The following is a 16,179-nucleotide window of genomic DNA, read 5'->3' as shown; positions in this document are numbered from 1 at the left end:
TATTCCGTAAACGAGTGGTACACGATGCGGTCTTCTGCTGCTGAAGCCCGTCCACTTCAAGGTTCAATGTGTTGTGCATTCAGAGACGCTACTGTGTTAACGTGTGGTTATTTGAGTTACTGTCACTTTTCTGTCAGCTTGAATCAGTCTGACCATTCTCCTCTGGCCTGTCTCATTTGTCTACAGAACTGTTGCCCACTGGATGAGTTTTGCTTTTCGCACCATTCTCTGTAAACTCTAGGGATGGTCGTGCATGAAAATCCCAGGAGTTCAGCAGTTTCTGAGATACTCAAACCACTCCATCTGGAACCAACAATTATTCCGCTGACTTCACCTTCTGATGTTTGGTCTGAACAACAACTGAACCTCTTGACCATGTCCGCATGCTTTAATGTGTTAATTTGCTGCCACATGATTGGCTGGTTAGATACCTGCATTAATGAGCAGATGTACCGGTGTAACTAATAAAGTTGCCGTTGAGTGTGTAGTGAAACTGTTACGTGTTTAACAAATCCTGGCCGAAGATTTCTTTTAGTATGTAGATTCTCTTTTTAACAAGTTATCTTTTATTCCTGGACTCACTGTGCGTTTCTGGCTGAATTTATTTTGCAGTTATTATGAATTTCACATAAAACTCTCTTCACATTAAGACGTCCATATGGTCGTAAATATTCTTGTAGCTTAGGCAGTAAATCCAGGACTCCAGCAGAGGTTATGTTAACCTGGAGGTCAGGGGAGAGTACCCGAGCAAAACACAATCCTCCCATAAAAATGGGAAAACGTTATCCACTAAGGTAGAAAATTTAGAAATGCAGAGTGTTTTACAACTGAGCAGAGAAGGAAAAGTGTAGCTGTTCACCTGGCCAAAGTCATAGCACTTGATTCTGTCACTAACTTCGTTCTCAATTGCTTTTTCCCTCCTCAGAAGATTGTTCCTGAGCTTCTTGTGGAGTTCTGGATCATCCTAAAGAATGGCAACTGGAAATGCACACAATATTCCAGGAGTCAACTATAACGTGACATCCCAACTCTTGCACACAGCGTCACAACTGATGTAGGCAAGCACTCTGCATCGGCACTTACCGTGAACTATGTACTTGAACCTCTAGTTCTACCTGGCAGGCAGGAAGGGTCTACAATGGGTAGTCAAATCTGTTCAACGCATCAACACCTCCACCAACTAACTCGACCACTATTTTAATATTTCCCATCAGTCTCCTTACAGACAGCTGAGCCTCACCTTATGGACATACAGTCAATCTATGTATATAAGCTATCTTATATATTTATATTTATTGTTTGTTTTTATTATTATTATTATGTTCTTTATCTTCTGTGCTGCAATTATTTTGTTCTCCTTTACACATGTGTGCTGGAATTGATATTAAACAATCTTGAATCTTGTACAATGCTGCCCAGACCCGCGTCATTCACTGTACATTCTGCTTGTTTACCTTCCCAAACGACTATCACTCAGTTAAATTCCATCTGCCACTCCCTGGCCCACCTTCCCAGTTGATCCATATCCTCTCGTATCCTGAGACAACCTTCCTCACCGTCCACTGAAGTGGTGTTTGCAAACTTACTTATCATTCGGCATTTTACAGTCTCATCTAAGTCAATAGCGTACAGTGTATAGTAAACAGCGGGGGACCCAGCTCTCAGTCCTGCCGTGCACCGCCCGTCACAGGTCCAACCCCCAACGCTCAGTCCCACCCTCTCACCAATACCTTTTACCAAGCCAAAGGGGCTGTGCATGTAGACAGGGCAGTGAAGAAGGCATTTAGCAGGCTGCTCTTCTTCAGCGAGAACATCATATTTTGGAGTAGGGGCATTTTGTAGTTGTATAAGTTGTTGTTGAGGCTGCTCTTAGAGTGTTGTGTACCGTTTCATTCACCCTATTAAAGGACGGAGATCGTCAAGCTGGAGAGGGTGCAGAAGAGATTTACAGGGAAGGGTTCCTGCTGAGGGTCTTGGCCCGAAACATTGACTGTACTCTTTTCCTAGACGCTGCCTGGCCTGCTGAGTTCCTCCAGCGTTTTCTGGGTGTTGCTCGGATTTCCAGCATCTGCAGATTTTCTCTTGTTTGCAAAGACGCTGCCTGGACTAGAGGGCCTGAGATCCAGGGAGTGGTGGGTTAGGCTAGGTTTTTATTCCCTGGAGTGCAGGAGAATGATGGATAACTTAATTGGTTCATAAAATCATGAGGGATGTGGATAAGGTGGATGGTCACGGTCTTTCCCCAGGGTGGGGGAGGCCAAAACTGGAGAGCATGGGTACATGAGAAGTAAAAAGAGATTTAAAAGAGGTCTGAGAGGTAACGTCTTTACACAGAGGATAGTGAGTACCTGGAATAACCTGCCAGAGGAAGTGTTTGAAGCGGGTACATTTGCAACATTGAAGAGGCATTTGGCTAGGTACATGGATGGGAGGGAGGGTATTAGAGGGCTCTGGGCTGAATACGGGTAACTGAGACTAGCAAAAAGGACTGCCATGGACTGATGCTCACTATGAACGTTCTCTTTACTGAAAATCGGTTGATAAAACAGGCCAATGTTGCCTCATGTTAATCTCTTCAAAAAGTCAAATGAATTATTCCAAGGCACACTTGTGCACCGCCACCATGTTCATTAGATATTAATAGCATAAAGGCTTGAATAATTATTCTCAGTGAATAATTATAATTTCCATGCTTTCTAATTAGAGACTGCTATTAAAGATCACAAAGGCATGTGTATAAAATATATTAAAAAGCGAAAAAAAACTACACGTGCAGGGAACTTGAAATATAACTGGAGAATATTTAGCAGGCCGAGCAGGGTGAGTGAAAAGAGAAGGTCAGGGTGAGTGTTGGGGATAATGACCTTTCACTTGGTCAGAGGTGTAACATGTGGGAGGATGCGAGAGAGCCGAAGGATGGAAATGCGGAGTGAATGAGGTGGTGTTGTAGAAAAAGAGTGACAGAGGGGTAAATATCATTCAAGACCTTCAGCAATATCCTCATAAACTTTGCTTGCACTCTCTCCAGTTCAATGCCATCCTTCCTATAGACGGGCAACTGGAACTGCACGCAGTACTCCGCACGTGTCTCTACCAGCTCAAACTCTTCCACATTCAAGTTTATTTGTCACGTGTGCATCGAAGTAGATGTCATTTCCATTAACAACCATCACACACGAGGGTGTGCTGGGGGCAGCCCACAATTGTCCCCACACAGTCTGGCACAAACATAGCACGCCCACGACGCTCAGCTATTCAACACAGGGCACAGCGACACGGATTGAGTGTGTTTGTGTGCTGGTAGAGAGTGTGAGCCGCAAGATGTGGGTGTAAGACTTGTGCTACAGATAAGGGTAGTGGAACACAGGACACCAGGTACGATTTCTTTCTATATATATGTAAAGAAAGTAGTGCAAAGAGAGAGCAAAATTGTTCAGGCCATGTTTCTGCAATCGTGGACCATTCAGAAATCGGAATCTGATACACTGAGTGTGCGTTGTCAGGCTCCTGCACCTCCTCCTTGATGGTGGCTACGAGAAGTGACCATGTCCTGGACTGTGAAGGTCCTGAGTGATGGTCTCAGTGGGGAGAAGGGTTGTGCCCATGGTGGAGCTGGCTGACTCCAGAATCCTCTGCAGTTTTTTCCAGTCCCGTGATTTACTGTGATCCAAATCCATTGAGCCTGGCTCCACTTTAACCAAACTTTTGCACGCCCCATGGAAACCATCGAGGCTGGATTTCCCACAGTGACATCCGCCTTAACCTCTCCCCTTGCCATGTCATCTGAAACCTGAATATAAGCCGAGTTTAGACTGGGTGCGGTATCACCCGGACCACATGGGTCCAAATCTAATCCAGGTGTAGGCCAAAGAGCTGACCAGCTGGTCAGGTGGTCATCAGAATGTTACCTCACAGAGCTCTGATGAAGCTGACATCAATGGGTGTCGAGTTCAGTTTCATATCTGTACAAAGGAAAGTGGATGTAGCTGTTCAGGTCAATCATCCCAGCTTCAGGACTTCAATGAAGAAATCATTCAGCATGGTGTCCAGGTCCAACCATCATCAATCACCTCCTTCATATCACATGATCATAGAACATAGACCAGTACAGCACAGGAACAGATCCTTCGGCCCTCTGTGCTGTACCAAACCGACTAAATTAGTAAGCAAATGGCCACCAATCCCCTCTGCCAACACTATGTCCATATCCTCCATTTCCCTCACATTCACGAGCCTGTCTAAACGTCGCATAAAAGTCCCCAATGTTTCTGCCTCTACCACCACCCCAGGGAGCACATTCCGGGCACCCACCATTCTGTGCAAAAAACTTGCCCCTTTGAAATTACCCCCTCTCACCTTAAATGCATGTCCTCTGGAACTAGACACTCCAAGCGTGGGAATGAGTTATAATCTTATAAACCTCTATCAGATCTGCTGTCTGCTCCAGAGAAAACAACCAACGTTATCCGAACTCTCACGTTAGCACATGCCCTCTAAACCAGCATCCTCTTCTGCGCCCTTTCCAAAGCCTCTTCCTATACCGGAGGAGTGTGCAGTATTCCCGATGCGGCCTAACTAGAACTTTATAAATCTGCAGTGTAACTTCTTGACTTTTGAGCTCAGTGTCAAGGCAAGCGTTGACTTCCCTATCATCCTGCGTAGCCACTTTCAGGAAGTTATGAACTTGGACCTCTCGATCCCTCTGCTTGTCAACACTGTCAGAAGTTCCTTATTGATTGTACAAAGTTATTTCTGTTCACAGCTCTTCAGGAAGTGAAGCAGTTCAATGCTGCCCGCAGTAAGATCTAGTTAACCCACAGGCACAAAGAGATATGTGGTAAATAACGTCCCTGCCACAACAATTCCTGACAATCATCATCTCCAACGAGTCCGAGCCTTAATACATAGCGCTGATGTTTTCTTTTCCATTTCCTCTAGGACCAAAGGGTACAGCCTCAGAATTCCAGGCCGTCTCTTTCAGACAGAGGTGAGGAGGAATTTCTTCATCCAGCCGGGGACGAATCTGTGGAATTCATTACCACAGACGACTATGGAAGCCAAGTCATTGGATATATTTAAAAAGGAGGTTGATAGGATCTTAGGCAAAGCCACAAAGGTTATGGGGACTAGGCAGGAGAATGGGGTAATAAATCAGCTATGATGGAGAGACAGACCAGACTTGATGGGCTGAATGGCCTAATTCTGCTCTTATGTCTTATGGTTTTATGGTCTATTTGTTGGATCCCCAACCATCAAATTCAGGGGATCGCCTCAGACCAGTTGCACCCCCTGCAACACTGTGGGAGTATCTTTGTAAGAAGGATTGGTGCATTTCATGAAGGCACCTTGCCACTATCTTCTCAAGCTAGAAAGACAGATAGATACTTTATTGATCCCAAAGGAAATTACAGTGTCACAGTATCATTACAAGCGCACAGATACAAATATTAGAAGAGAAGTGGAAAGAATAAAAAATAAGTTACCACAAACACTCTAACAGGAGGGGTGGGGGTCATCACTTCCCCGGCTATGGGTTTGCTCATTATAGAGCCTAATGGCTGAGGGTAAGCATGACCTCATATAGCACCCTTTGGAGCAGCGCAGTTGTCTCAGTCTATTACTGAAAGTGCTCCTCTGTTCAGCCAAGGTGGCATGCAGAGGGTGAGAAACATTGTCCAGAATTGCCAGGGTTTTCCGTAGGGTCCTTTGTTCTACCACAGCCTCCAGTGTGTCCAGTTTGACTCCTGTAACAGAGACAACCTTCCTAATCAGTTTCTTGAGCCTGTTGGCATCACCCGTGTTGATGCCATTGCCTCAGCACACCACAGCACACCGGCAACAACAGACTGGTAGAACATGTGAAGGAGAGGCCTGCACACTCCAAAGGACCTCAGTCTCCTCAGGAAATAGAGGTGACTCTGGCCCTTCTTGTTCACAGCCTCTGTGTTAGTGCTCCACTCAAGTCTGTCATCCAGGTGCAACCCCTGGTGCTTGTAGGTCCTCACCACATCCATGTCCTCACCATCAATAGTAACAAGGAACAGTGCAGGCTGATCTTCGTAAAGTCCATCACCATCTCCTTTGTCTTACTGATGCTGAGCTGCAGATGACTCAGCTTGCACCATTTGACAAAGTCCTCCACCAGGACCCCGTATATACTGTATCCTTCATTGACTCAAGGGCCAATACTTACAGCAATATACATTAGCTTCACCAGTGGCACTCAGATCCTGAAAAAATGAATAACTAAAAAGAAGCTGAAGAGCTGGTGACAGAAATACGAGAGAGCATTGCACTGGGTTATGAAAGAGGTTGCTAACTTGCTTCAGGCTGCTCTATGTTCCAGTGTTACGTACTTATTGTCCAAGTAATTTATTTCAGCAGAGTTTTCTTACTTTTTGATGAAGAACATTTGCTTCACTGGCTCGGCAAAATAAACCAGCCATTGCTGGGCAGGCGGTCATAGAGTCATAGGACACCACACCTCTGAAACAGGCTCTTTGGCCCATCTACTTCATGATGAACTATCTATCTGACTAGTCCCACTGACCTGCACCTGGGCCACAGCCTTCCACACCCCTCCCATCCATGTACCTATCCAAATTTCTCCTAAATATTGAAATTGAACTCTCTTCCACCACTTGCAGTGGTAGCCCGTTCTGCTCTCTTATCAAGTTCCCCTTAAATGTTTCACCTTTCACCCTTCACCCATGAGCTTTAGTTGTAGTCTCACTCAACCTCAGTGGAAAAGTCTGCTTGTATTTACCCTATTTATGCCCCGGGTGGAGCTATGATGGTGCTTAGCAGTGACTCCTTCAAGTTCGTCTGCAGAAACAGCTTATTTCTATCTTTGATGTCTCTCTTTTTCATTTCGGGGTGGGTGGGTTTCTGCCGGAGACCCCGACCTGGAGTTACGCTCAGACTTTGGTTCGTTGTGGTGGTGGGACTTGCTTCCGGGGGCTCACGGCCGGCTGCTTTTCCAAATCCCAAGGATGTGGCCTAGAAGACGAGCGTGCCTACGGGTTTCTGAGGTTTCACAGCCCTGTGGATGAGCTGACTCGAGGCCACCAACTGAAGCGTCGTGGGGGGCAAATGGAACATCGGAAACAACGGATTGGCTATCGGGGGCTCTGTACTCGGCGAATCGCGCTCTCTTTGTCTCTCTCTCGTCGGTGGTGGAGAGCTTGTTGCCGATTCTTGAGTCGGAGAACTCTGAGGAAAAAGCAACGTGCCGGACTTCATCATCGCAAATCAGCAAGTTGTTTTGTTTATCTCTGCCCTCTCTGTCTCTTCATTAGGGAGAGAGAGAGAGAGAGAGAGCCTGTGGTACGTCAAATTGTTGGGTGAAAAATTGTTGGAGTTTTTGTTGTAAAACAGATCATGGTCTTTCTTGGGGGCTTTGCTGTTGCTTGCTTGGTGGGTGGAGGGTGCTGATGCTTTTTGCTGAAGTGGGGAAGGGGAGGGCAGTTGCTTTGTCGCTGCTTGTGCGTGGAGTTGGGTGAGTGGGGGGGGGGCTTTGGAGTTCGAACGTTGCTACTGTCACTCATTCTTTGGGACGCTCTACTGTTTTTGTGGACGTCTGCAAAGAACAAGAACTTCCGGATGTATTTGTACACATTTCTCTGATATTAAATGGAACTATTGAAACTTTACCCCTCGTAATTTTTACACTTCCATCAAATCTCCCCTCATCATAAGACTGAAGGAATAAAGTCCTAACCTATTTAACCTTCCCCTTTAACTCAGGTCCTCAAGTTCCGGCAAGATCCTTGTAAATTTTATCTGCACTCAATTCTTGGAGGTAGGTGAACAGAACTGCACTCAAGTTAGGCCTCACCAATGTCTTATAAAACTTCAACATAACATCCCATCTCCTGTACTCAATATGTTGATTCTGTTCCACACCCTACTGAAAGATTATTAAAGATCTTTAGTCAAGTGTATTGAATGCAGTTTCCAGTGGATCAGAATTGCAGCCGAGAAGCAGGATCTTAATTTGGTAATAATTTCCACATTCCTCAGCATGGTAGAGGTGCTGTGTGGGGAGGGGACTGGGAGGTGAGGTCAACTTTTCAGAAGTTGGAATCTGAATTAAATTGATAGGGCAGAGTTGAAGGGGGTTTTGATGTCAAACCGCACAAAATTTAATGTAAGGCAGTGAGAAAATGAAATATTTTGATGGTAAAGAAATTAAGCTTAACTAGCCGTGAGGTGAAATTTATGTTTTAATGAAAAATGGGAGGATGCCTGATTTTTCCATAATTAATCATTTGCTAATGAAAATGTGGTAACATATTGCTTTGAAGCATACAGTTTTTGTTACCATGTCATTAATTTCTCCAGAATACACTAACTACTAGAAGCCATATAGGATTATTGTTGGTTCAATTGGCTTTTATTCCTCACTTGCCTTTGAGGAAACACCGCATAACCCTGCCAGTGCCTCTCCCAGAGTCTGGGACTTAATACGCAAACTCAGATCGTAGCATCTGCCAACCAACGTCTTGCAGGACGATATGCGGAACAACATGTTGCACCTTGACAGATGCTGCGTTTCCTCAGGGAATAAGGACCCTGGGCTCACGTGTCACAAAGAAGGAACTGAAAATAGTGTTTTAGTGTTTGTATTGGTTTATAAATGGCTGTTCTTCATAGTTAACTCAGCAAGTACAACCCTACCTAGTGACAAAGAATTTAAGTCAAATAGCAGGTAGCTGGAGAACAAGTCTAGGTACCCATCTGCTCTTCCATAGCCAGGTATTTTGAACAGAAAAGTACTTTCTGGCTGAAAACTCATCATCAGAGATTTGGGCAAGAAGACTATTCACTTATGGCCGATCCTAATTCAATCAATGTTAAGGAGATAAATAGAGAATGCTAGATGTACTCAGCAAGTCGGACAGTGACCATGCAAAAAGAGAAACAAACTTCGGGTAAAGTCCCTTAATTGGAAATGAGAAAGCTTCAAAGTAAATTTATTATCAACGTATGTGTATGATGCTGTATGCCAACTGCTCTGAGATTCATTTTCTTGCAGGCATTTGCAGTTGAACAAAGAAATCCCACGGACAATGAAAAACTGCACACAAACAGAGAGATGAACAACCAATGTGCAAAAGAAGACAAACTGTGCAAATACAATAAGAATAATAATAATAATTAATAAAATGAGGAAGCTGCGGGGAGATCAGAGAGCGGTTTATACGATTATGAGAGGCATAGACTTAGTAGACAGACAGTATCTTTTCCCCAGGTTTGAACTGTCTAATATCACAGAGTATGCAGTCAAGGTGAGAGGGGGTCATTTCAAAGGAGATGTGAGGGGCAAGTTTTTTTTTGCACAGGGAGTGGTGGGTGCCTGGAATGCACTGCCTGTGGTGGTGGTAGAGTCAGAAATGTTAGACTTTTAAGAGATGTTGAGATAGGCCCCTGAGTGTGAGTAAAATGGAAAGATAGGGACATTGTGTAGGCAGAAGAGTTGAGTTGGCCATTTGAATGCTAATTTAATTGGTTCAGCACAAGTTTGTGGGCTGAAGGGCCTGTTCCTGTTGCTGTACTGTTCTATGTTCTAAATAATACTGAGATCATGAGTTAGAAAGTCCTTGAAAGTGAGTCCATTGCTGTGGAATCTGTTCAGCGTTGAGGTGAATGAAGTTATCCGCGCTGGTTCAGGAGCCGGATGGTTGAAGGGTAAGAAGTCAAATATCTCACTATGTAGAGAAGGGAGGTGCATGGAATGAAGACTTGAGATGTCTGCGACAGAGTGCAGATCAAGAGAGAGATTGAATGACATGAGGTCTTGGCGTCATGCCACTTGACCCACTACCTCTGAAGAGAGGAGAGAAGGCGAGAGTAGTGCAGGAGATAGACCAGTTTCTATTCATCTCTCCTGAAGGTGGGCCAGGGAAAGGCCATTCAGCCCCTCAGATTTGTTCTCTTCTTCATGGCAAATCTGTATCTTCAAGTTCAAGTTTATTGTCTTCAGACTGTACATATACAGTACTGTGTAAAAGTCTTAGGCACATACTGTATATATATCTCTCTCTCGGATGCTTAAGACTTTTGCACAGTGCTGTATTCATCAATATGGAGTGGAGAGCGAGTTTGTAAATCTGGAGGGAGCAAAGGACATTGGGAATGGCGAGGGTGGAGCACTGCAAGATGGTGTGGACATGCGGCAGAGAAGGAGTGCTGGGACAGGTGCAGACACACCCAGCCCTGAGACTCCAGGCAAGGTCATTTGATTGAAACAGTTGGTTTATTGATCATTACAGAATGTCTCTCTGGTGCTTCCCGCTCACTCCCCTCTCCCTTTCCCCTTTTCCCAACCATGATTCCCCTCTCCCTGCTCCCTTCCCACTCTCAGCCCGCAATAGAGACTCATATCAAAAACAGGTTTATCGTCACTCATGTACGATACAAATGTCTTAAGCACCCTGGCTGCATATTGTATATGTGCCCAAGACTTTTGGATAGGACTGTATATGCAATCAAATGAAACAAAGTTCCTCTGGAGGGACCTTACCCACCCACAATACATATATCACACACAACACATAAAACAAAAGATTACCACAAACAAGTTAATAAAATATAATTCAAAATGCATGCAGTGCAAATCACATGGTCCCTGTCGAGGCTGTGGCTCAGACTTGGCTGTTTTTAAGGGTCGTAGGGATGGTTTTGGGGACAGGAAGGAGGTTAGGAGTCAGTTTCGGATATTGGGCGAGGGTTAGAGGTCAGGCCAGGGTCTCAGCCTGCCTTCAAATCCAGAAACGACATGGATGAAAGGCAACCGTGGACAGTTGTCAGGCCAGCAAACGCCATGGCCCAAGACCAGTGAAGATAAAGGCCTGTGCCCCTTCCACCCCACAGATCAGTAAGTCCTGCCAGGTTGGCAGGTCCAAAGAGGAACAAGGGAAGGGCTGGTAACCCTCTAGGTACGTGAGACGGCGAGTCCGGAGTTGGAGGTCTGAAGATTGGAGTCCTGTCATCAGTGAGTCCCGGGATCATTAATAAAGCTCAAAGTCCAAAGTTCAACAAGATTCTGGAAGTTGAGGCCTGATGTCTGTGAGTCCATTGAAGTTTGTCCTGGGTTGGAGTGGGTGGGTGGCTGGGTGTATGGCAGGGAGGAATGGGACTTATTTCACTGTTGCTGTTGTTCTGCTGAACATTATGAGCATCCTATATTTGTGGACTGCCCCCAGCACATGCTTAAGTTGTGTTGGTTCTCAACACCGACAAAACATTTTACTTCATGTGATAAATAAATGAGCCTCAATCTGAAATCGAAACTTTTAAATTCTTTCAATTGACCACACCATTTATCTTTGGATTGTGATGTGCTCCTGCCAGTAACCTTGCCTCGTCCTCCAATTACATACATATATTCCCTATCGGAGACATACGTGGGAATCAGGCCCCATATAACTCAGGAGAGAAGCTGAGCAGAGCTCTCCTGCTCTGAATCGTTCTTGGTTTTGTCATTGATTAAAACAACTATTTCAAAATGAAGGCCAGACATTTGTCTAGAGATTGGACAACTTCTGTTGAGGCTACGGGGTCTAGGCTTGTTCATCCATTTCTTATGGGTCCCTGCTCAAGTTGGGGTTGAAGGGAACGAGGTGGCAGACCTCCGAGCCAAACAATCACTTAAGGATGTAAATGTGGTGGTGTAAATGAAGTGAAAGCCACAATTAGAAGTCTTTTCAGTCACTGTGTCAATAAGGTTTGGATGTTGAAAAGAAAGGGCGGCATTAATATAGAATTCGGAGGATAGAGGAAACTTAACTGGGACATGGGTGTAAAAGTTATACTTGCATGTTTACATATTGGGTGTATGAGGTTGAATAATTCCTTGTTCAGAATTAATTTGGGCATTTGTAGTGACAGCACTTGTACAGAAACAGTGCAGCATATGTTGATTGAATACAGATCGTACGAGGTGCACAGGAAACATCTAATTGCTAAATTGAGATCTTTGGGACAGACGCAGTTTAACCTGGAAAGTTTGTTCCATGAGTAACTCTCACTTCGGCTAGCGGCTTAATATAGAGGGTGATGGCCCCCGGCCTGGCCAAACTCTTTTGGGCGAAATCTCTTTTGGGTAGATGCTGCGTGACGTGTCTCCTGTTACAAATCAGTACCCCGAAATAACAGACGGTACACAGTATGCGATTAAACGATTGAGCTTTATAATTCTTAATTTTACTATATGTTTAGTAAAGAAAACAAAAGGAAAAGGGCCCATTCTCATGAAACAGTCCAATGCGCAACGTTGGAGCACACTGATAAGGCCGTTCGTTCACCATTGACCTCCTCTGATCATCTCTGACCTTCAAACCCTCGCTCCAAGTCCACTCCGTCCAGCGGTTTACCAACTCTCTCCATTCGCGCCTTCTCTCCTCATCTCTCCCCGGCAAAAGACCGCAAATTCCCAGCTCCCAGATGCACACGAAAGAACAACATCCTGCTCATTGGCTAACATGCTCTGTTATCTCCAGTCATAGCCCAAATATTTCTGCTACGGAGAAACCATTACCTTTGCAGTGGAACATTACAGAGAAGCCATTACATTAGCAGTGAAACCTTACAGTGTTTTACACATGGAAAGCACGATCCACAGTCTAGACAATTCAAACACTGGCCCAGAATGGAGGCGGGAGCCAATTTCACTCTCTCTCCGCGATGTTCCCTCCTCTCTCCACTGTGCCAGAACATTTCATTACAGTGGTTGTCGGGTTCTAATGAGAGCCACGATCCTTTCTTTGGACAATTTCAATGCTGGCCCAGATAAAGTGGAAAGACAGGGTGTCAGGTTTGGAAGCGAGAGCCAGTTTTGCTCACTTTCTGCGATGGTCACACCTCTTTCCGTGGCGCTGAAACTATGAAGATAGTTGCCCTGGCTGCTGGGCTCCGTGCCTGCTAATATGATGAGCTGATACCGAGGCTTTGGGCCTACTGTGGACTTCTCCAGGGTTCCAGGGATCTGAGGATTCAGGTTGGTTTGGAAAGTTGTTGCTCGCTTCATTTGTTTGTAAGATTTCTGTTTATTTTCCCCTTTGTCTTGTGCATCAGGTGTTGGTCTTTTATTTTTTATTTATTTGAGTTCTTTCTTGTTTCTTGTTTTGTGGCTACCTCAAGGGAAACAAGTCTCAAGGTTGTATAACTTACACATTCTTTGATAATAAATGTACCTTGAAACTTGTAACCTGTTAGGATATCACTGCCGTCACAATGTATATAAGTGCATATTTAACGTTTTGAAAAGTATTAGACTTGTTGGTATTATTTGAGTTTTTCTTGAGGAGAAGTTTTTCTTGAAGATTAGAAAAATAGAGGGTTATGGGTAATCCTAAGTTGTTTATCAAGTAAGTACATGCTTTGTGGGCCAAAGGGCCTGTATTGCACTGTAGGTTTTCTATGTTCCTATCTTTCTAAAGGAGGTGTACTTACTGTCTCTTTACTCCACACTCCAGCCCAGCAGGTGGCAGTATAAGACCATAAGACCATAAGACATTGGGGTAGAATTAGGCCATTTGGCCCATTGAGTCTGCTCTGCCATTTAATCATGGCTGATCTTTTCTCCCCTGCTCAGCCCCACTCCCCAGCCTACATCCCGTAACCTTTAATGCCATGGCCAATCAAGAACCTATTAATCTTCACCTTACATATGCCCAATAATCTGGACTCCACAGCTGCCGGTAGTGACAAATTCCACAAATTCACCAGCCTCTGGCTAAAGACTTTTCTCTGCGTTTCTGTTTTAAATGGACACTCGTCTATCTTGAGACTGTGCCCTTTTGTCCTAGACTCCCCCACCATGGGAAACATCCTTTCCACAGTTCTCTGTTCTAGGCCTTTCAAAAATTTGTAAGGGTTTCAGTGAGATCCCCCCCCCCCCCCCCCCCCCATCTTTCTAAATTCCAGGAAGTAAAGGCCCAGAATCATCAAACATTCCTCATATGATAACCCTTTTATTCCCAGAATCATCCTTGTGAACCTCCTCTGAACCCTCTCCAGGTGAGGCTTCAGCAGTGCCTTTTAAAGCTTCGACATCACGTCCCTGCTCTTATATTTTAGACCTCTTGAAATGAATGCTAACATGGCATTTGCCTTCCTCACCACTGACTCAACCTGCAAGTTAACCTTCAGGATGTTCTGCACAAGGACGCTCAAGTCCCCTTGCATCTCAGATTTTTGAATTTTCTCCCCATTTAGAAAATAGTCTGCACATTTGTTTCTTCTACCAAAGAGCATGACCAAGCAGTTTCCAACATTGTATTTCATTTGGCACTTCTTGCCCAGTCTCTTAATAACCATATAACCATATAACAATCACAGCACGGAAACAGGCCATTCCGGCCCTCCTAGTCCGTGCCGAACTCTTAATCTCACCTAGTCCCACCTACCCGCACTCAGCCCATAACCCTCCACTCCTTTCCTGTCCATATACCTATCCAATTTTACCTTAAATGACACAACTGAACTGGCCTCTACTACTTCTACAGGAAGCTCATTCCACACAGCTATCACTCTCTGAGTAAAGAAATACCCCCTCGTGTTTCCCTTAAACTTTTGCCCCCTAACTCTCAAATCATGTCCTCTCGTTTGAATCTCCCCTACTCTCAATGGAAACAGCCTATTCACGTCAACTCTATCTATCCCTCTCAAAATTTTAAATACCTTGATCAAATCCCCCCTCAACCTTCTATGCTCCAATGAATAGAGACCTAACTTGTTCAACCTTTCTGCAGTCTACCCGTTTCCTCAACACTTCCTGCTCCTCCATCAATCTTCGTATCATCTGCAAACTAAATTATTGATATACAGAATTAAAAAAAGTGATCCCAACACTGAGCCCTGCAGAACACCACTAGTCACTGGCAGCCAACCAGAAAACGATCCTTTTATTCTCACTCACTGCCTCCTACCAATCAGCCATTGCTCTAATTATGCTAGTAATTTTCCTGTAATATCATAGGCTCTTAACTCGGTAAGCAGCCTCATGTGTGGCACCTTGTCAGAGGCCTTCTGAAAATCCAGATCTACAACTACACTGCATCCCCTTTATCTATCCTACTTGTAATCTCCTCAAAGAATTCCAACAGGCTCATCAGACCTGTTTAAGGAAACCATGCTGACTTTGTCCTATCTTGACCTCTGTCACCAAGTGCTTCATAACTTTATCCTTAACAATTGACTCCAACATCTTCCCAACCATTGAGGTCAGGCTAACTGGTCTATAATTTCCTTTCTGCTGCCTCCCTCTTTTCTTAAAGAGTGGAGTATAATTTGCAATTTTCTAGTCCCCGGGAACCATGCCAGAATTCAATGATTCTTGAAAGATGATTACTAATGCCTCCACAATCTCTACCGCTACTTCTTCAGTTCATCTGGTCTGGATGATTTACGTACCTTTAAGTCTGTCAGCTCTTTGAACACCTCTTCCCTTGTACTAGTAACTGCACTCACTTCTCTTCCCTCACACACTACAACACCTGGCACACTGCTAGTGCCTTCCACAGTGAAGACTGATACAAAATACTCATTTAGTTCATCTGCCGTCTCCTTGTCCCCTGTTATTATTTCTCCGGCCTCATTTTCTAGCGGTCCTATGTTCACTCTCATCTCTCTTTTTTTATAACTTGAAAAAGCTTTTTCTATCCACCTTGATATTGTTTGCTAGCTTGCTTTCATATTTCATCTTTTCCCTCCTAATGATGTATTTAGTTGCTTTCTGTTGGTTGGTGAAAGCTTTCCAATCCTGCATCTTCCTGTTAATTTTTGTTTTGTTGTATGCCTCTCTTTTGCTTTCACATTAACTTTGACTTCTCTTGTCAGCCACGGTTGTACTATTTTGCCATTGGAGTATTTCTTTGTTTATGGAATACATCTTTCGTGCACCTTTCTCATTTCCCCAGAAGCTCAAGACATTGCTGCTCATCTGTCATTCCACCCAACATTTCCTTCTGATTTACCTTAGCCAACTACTCTCTCATACCTCTGTCATTTCCTTTATTCCACTGAAATACTGCTGCCATGTCAGACTTCCCAGTCTCCCTGTCAAATTTCAAGTTGAACTCAGTCACATTGTGATCACTTTACCTTAAGCTAATCACCTCCGGTTCATTACATAACACCCAATCCAGTATAGCTGATCCCCTAGTAGGCTCAATG

The sequence above is a fragment of the Hemitrygon akajei genome, chromosome 9, assembly GCF_048418815.1.
Source record: "Hemitrygon akajei chromosome 9, sHemAka1.3, whole genome shotgun sequence".
NCBI lineage: Eukaryota > Metazoa > Chordata > Chondrichthyes > Myliobatiformes > Dasyatidae > Hemitrygon > Hemitrygon akajei.
Note: the sequence above shows the minus strand (reverse complement) of the source record.